The following is a 6,000-nucleotide window of genomic DNA, read 5'->3' on the forward strand; positions in this document are numbered from 1 at the left end:
GCCGGAGTCTCAGGCATGGTATATGATTTTCTTCTTTATGGTGGCGAAGATACATTCAGATTTTACACGTTTTCAGATAAGGAAGTTTCTATAGGTTTCGGAGGACGAATTGTAATCGCTTTATGTCAAAGCATAAAATTCAAACCGGCTTTTGTTTTCTGTGACAATTTTTTTTCCTGCCCTGAGCTGTTTTACATTCTACGCGAAGAATACGGTATATTTGGTTTGGGGACTATAAGAAACAATAGACTTAGAGGAGCAGAAAAAGTGTTGCCTTCAGAGAAAGAGATGAAAAAGAAGCCTAGAGGAAGTTATTCACAAGTAGTGTGCAACAAAAATAGATTATCGGTAGTGAGATGGAACGATAACAAACCTGTTACCCTAATTAGTTCATATGTAGGCGTAGAACCTGTCGAAAAAATGAAAAGATACTGTAAGGAGACAAAAAGCAAAATCGATGTCGACTGTCCCCAAATAGTCAAGGAGTATAATAAACATATGGGGGGAGTCGACTTAGCCGACATGCTTATATCTCTCTATAAAACACCATTTAAAAGTAGGCGTTGGTACATAGGTATTTTTGTTCAAATACTTGACATATGCATAAATAATGCCTGGCTTTTATATAGGCGGGATCAAGCTCAATCAAGCAAGCAATATATACCTCTAAAAGATTTTAGGTACGAAATATACGAAGGCCTGAAAAAATTTGGTCGTGCTGATAAAAATGACAAAGCCAGAAAAGGTGTGCCATCAGCTAACCCAGTGGAATCGTTACGATACGATGCCATTGGTCATTTTATGATAATGACCACTCAAGGCAGGTGCAAGCTATGTCAGAAGCTTACCACTGTATTGTGCATGAAATGCAAAGTGCGGCTATGTTTCGTAACAGGGAAGAATCCCAGAAACTGTCAATTATATTACCATGTAAAGGCGTAAATTAGTCATTTCAGTTCAATAAACGTTTATACTATTATTATCTTTTGTATTTTTTTTGCTATTCCTGCTCCTGGATAAACTCCCGTCGAAATTTCATAAGTTTTAGGACTCACTTCCGTCGGTATTTCATTAGTCACTGCACTTGGCAATGTATATCCCAGCATACACGACTTTGATCCCTTGGTTTTCTATTCACTTGGCAATGTATGCTGTGTCATACATGAGTTTTCAGGAAAACTGAAACGCAAAGATATTTTTCGTATTTTTTTGTAATGCCTTAAAACGTCTTAAACCCGATTTCAATAAAAAAAATCGGTTTATGTAAAAAAAAAAAATTCTGCCAAATTAAGGGTTAATAAATTTATATATGCATTTTTCTTTCTATAAAACACTAATTTTGCGTTAATTTATTTTTAATCAATTTATTTAATTAGTAACTTGAATATTGATTGTTAAAATCTAAATAAAAACGAGTGAAGCCGCAAAAACCTAGTTATAAAAAAAAGATATATTTTTTTAGATAAAACTCACGAAACTTTCTTATGTTTTTAGTGTTAAATTTTCTTATTAAATTGTCCTTTATATATATATATAAGGTCATGGGTTTTTCAAGCATTAAACAATTTGATTCATCTAAAAAATAGAGTTTAATTTTGTTAATAACAAATAAATTTTACAATACAAATGGCTAACTAAAATACAAACCTAAAAAATAGAGAATCGACAATTGCAATGTTAATGCTTTATTTCTTCCTTAAAGAGAACTGGAATTGTCCTTTCCACTCTTAACTGAACTAAAATACTAATTAATAAAAAAAAACGTTTATCACTAAGTTTAAAATGAATATTTTAAATTAATTGACACTTCTTATGTCATTAAAAAATATTATATGGTTTTTTACTGAGACGGCCTCCTTCGACTCAACTGCCAACACTCGAATGTAATCACAAAGCTTACATCTCCCCCCTTCGAAATATAAATGAGAAAATTTATATTTCCTCTTAAGTAATATTTAGCTGTGAAAACTAAAAATCAGTATGCATAGGGATAAGCTTTGTGACATGATATAGTCCAGTTGATCTTGTTCCACGACCAGTATTTATTTTAAAAACCGAATCCGATATTTTTTCTTCTATTTCAAATGGGCCAATTCTAATTTCATCCATCTTTTTTTTGTTTAATTTGTTCCCATAGTCAACATATACCATATCTCCTTTTTTAAAATCATATTGTAATCTATTCTTGGCAAATAAAGTTTTATTATAGTCATGCGATTTTATTGACCTTTGGAGTGCTATTTTCCTGTCTTCTTCCAAACTTTTTGTTAATAACTGTTTTTCTTTTAATTCATGTGGTAACAAGTCTGTAGATTCCCCAGATAACAAATATTTAGGAGAAAATCCTGTTACAGAATGGTCTGTTTCATTATATCTGTTTCTACATTCTTCAGCTATTTTTGACCAATTTCTTTTTCCTTTTGATTCATTCATTTTGCATCTTATTTTGTTTACAATAGTCTGATTTAGCCTTTCGTTTAAACCATTTGAGAACGGTGCATCTACCGCAGTAAATATTAATTGAATGTTTCGGTTCTTAAGATAATTTTTGAATTCAATCGAATTAAAAGCTGGATATTGATCAGAAAGTAAGATGTCTATTGTTTCTTCTTTAGGAATTTTTTCTATGAGTTTAATGAAGTCTCGAGCGTGTTGATTCTTAGATATATAATCTTAGATATATTTCATAGAGTATATGCATATCTAGTAAAGTGGTCAACTAGTAGATGTAAATACTTTTTTGTTGATCTTTGCCCACCAAATCCTCCTATTGTGTCCAGTGACATTATTTGAAAGGGTTTATTAGCTGGGCCCAATTGCGATATAAAGCCATACTTTTTATTTAACCTTGTTTTATTTTTTATACAAGTCTCACAGTTTTTGCATATATATTTGATATTTTCTGATAGATTCGGTGCAGTATAAAAGCGTTTTATTTTAGATTCTGTTTGATTTATTCCAGTATGACAATATTTTTCATGGGTTTTTTTTATTATAATTTTACTGTAATTTTCACTTAGAAGTATTTTTTTATTACTTTTACCACTTTTTTTATAGTAAATTCCATCTTCTAACACAATGTTCTTTTCATGTTCTTTTATTTGCAAATTTTTTGCTTGATCACATTTTATGTCATGAATATCAATAATATTAACCGTCCTTAAATTATCTTCATTATTAGCATCTATGTCCAACACTGGGTTTCTGCTGAGACAATCTGCTTCTGTATTATTTTTTCCTGGGAAATATTTTATTTCACAATTATATTGTGACAGATAATATGACATATCGCCTAATTCATCATCAGGTCTGTTTCTTACATTTAACTTCTCTAAGGGTTTGTGATCTGTATAGACAGTAAAATAGTTTCCAATCAACCAATGTTGCCAAAATTTTATACTCTCTTTTATGGCTAAGCATTCCAAAAATATAGCTTTTTTATTTCTTTGTGATTCATTTATTTTTTTAGAAAAATATGCTACCGGTTTTTCTTCGCCATTGTGTTGAATTTGTTTTAAAACTGCTCCTATTCCTACGGCACTGGCATCTGTATAGATAAGTATTGGTGCTTGTGGATTATAAATAGCTAGTATTGGTTTGGAACACAAATAATCTTTAATTTTCTGAAATGCATCCTCACATTGTTGTGTCCAATTAAATATCTGATCTTTTCTCAGTAATTTATGTAAAGGGTCAAGAACGATTGAAACATTTGGAATGTATTTTCCATAAAAATTAATTTTTCCTAAAAATTGTCGTATTTGTTTTCTATTTTGAGGAGCAGGAAAATCTTTAATTGATTTTAAATTGTCTTTTAGAGGTGTAATCGTATTCTTTTGTAATATATGGCCTAAATACTTAACAGAATCACTTGCAAATTTGCATTTTGTAAATTTCAACCTGAAACCCTCTTCTTGAATAGCATCCAACAATTTTTTTAAGTGTGTGATATGTTCATCAAATGATTTAGAAAAAACCAGTATGTCATCAATAAAATTCACTGCAAACCCCGACAGGTCATTTTTTCTTATAATATTTCCCAAAATTCTTTGAAATATGGCCGTTGATGTTTTAAGGCCAAAGGGTAAACAAGTCCACTGGTAATGGCCTTCCTGTGTTACAAAACCAGTTTTGTATTTGTCTGAAATTTTTAATGGAATAGACCAAAAAGCTGAATTTATATCTAGAGTTGTAAAATAATTACAATTTATTGTTTTTGTTATTAAGTCTTCTATTAGGGGAAATGGTTGCGATTGAGGTATGATTAATTTATTTAAATCTCTGAAGTCTATGCATAATCTACTTTTTTTTCCTTCATCCCTTTTAAAAGCTAAGGTCACAGGTGCCCCAAACGGACTGTATGATTCTTCAATCAATCCATGTTTTAACAGTTGTGAGATTTGATTTTCTATCTCTAGCTTGTCTTGAACTGAACATCTATATGGTCTTTTATAACAATATTTTTCAACTTGTAAATCTATACACGCTTCATAGTTCTTCACTTTTCCAGTGTCAAATTTATTTTTTGCAAAGATATCAGTGTAACTATCCAATAATATGTTTATCTGTTTTCTTTGATCAGTATTTAAGTGTTCTGTATCTATATTAAATTTATTTGTATCTATACCTTCATTAAAGTTTACAGCATATTCTTTTTCTTCTATATATATTCCCATATTTTTAGTTTGTTCGTCTTCAAAATTATTCTTATTTCTTATTTTGAAATTGTCTGTTTTTTGTATTTGGATATTTAAATTCTCATCATGAGTCAACCCAAATTTATGTATTGAATCTAATCCTAGTATTAAATCATACTCAAAATATTCATTTTCATAGATAAATGCATTTATTTTAATCTTCTTATGCAATAACTCCGCATCTAACGTAATCAATCCTTTTGTTTTGCCCCCTCCACTTATTGTTTTTATCGTGTTATAAAAATAATTTGGTTTCATATTCGTCACCTGAACTAGTTTTGAATTTATTAATGTTATTTGTGAACCAGGGTCATACAGTCCCTTGGCTTCTAATGTATTATTTAATGTCACTATAATCTCAATAAGTGGAGGAAATTTTAGTTTTTTGGATCTTCATTACTCAGTTCAACTTTTAATATTGAATTAGAATTAAGGTTTTTATCATCTGTTGTTTTTTTTTCATAGTTATACCAGCAAACACTCTCTGGATGAGATCTATTCATTTTTCCTTTATTTTCACAAATCCTGCATGATTTTTTTTCAGTTTGTTTTATTTCTTGTTTATTGTATTTATTCGCAGTGTTTAAGTTCTTCTTTATGTCGTTTTTTCTTGTTAAACTTTCTAATCCTCTTATGCTGTTAAATAAGTCATTCACTTCTTTAAGGTTTTCTCTGTCTATTCTATCCGTTACAAAGTTTGGTAGACCGGTGGCAATCAAATATATTAAAGTTGGTATATCTATTGATTTGTTTATTTCTAACAACAGTCTCTCCTTTTTTAGAGCGTATTCTAAGATTGATCCTTGTATATATTTAAAGTTCATAGCGTACCTTATTGGTGACCAACCTTTATCAGCAAATGTTTCACTCAAACTTTTCTTCCATACAGACCAATCTGAATCTATAGTATGTTTAATAATCATTGAGCTGTACCAATCTACACAACTATCTTCCAATAGCAATCTTAGAATTTCTATTTTTTGTATATCTGTATCTATTTGTAATCGTGCACATTCATTTTCAAAATTATCTAACCATTGTTTAACATTTGTTGTATTTTTTGAAAACTTCTCTATTGAAAATTCTGATATTAATCTCATCTTATTTTCTGGTTTTTTCAACAATATTGTTTCTGTTGTTAAAGACTCATTTCTTTGTTCTATTTTTTCAAGTAAAAACCCATCAAACTGTAAGTTGTCATCATCTAAATATGTTGATTTCATTTCCTTAGTTAATGTTATCCATACCTGTCTCTTATCGTGCCTTTTTTGAAGAGATTTTTTTATTTTGTCAAATATTTCAT

The sequence above is a fragment of the Vanessa atalanta genome, chromosome 24, assembly GCF_905147765.1.
Source record: "Vanessa atalanta chromosome 24, ilVanAtal1.2, whole genome shotgun sequence".
NCBI lineage: Eukaryota > Metazoa > Arthropoda > Insecta > Lepidoptera > Nymphalidae > Vanessa > Vanessa atalanta.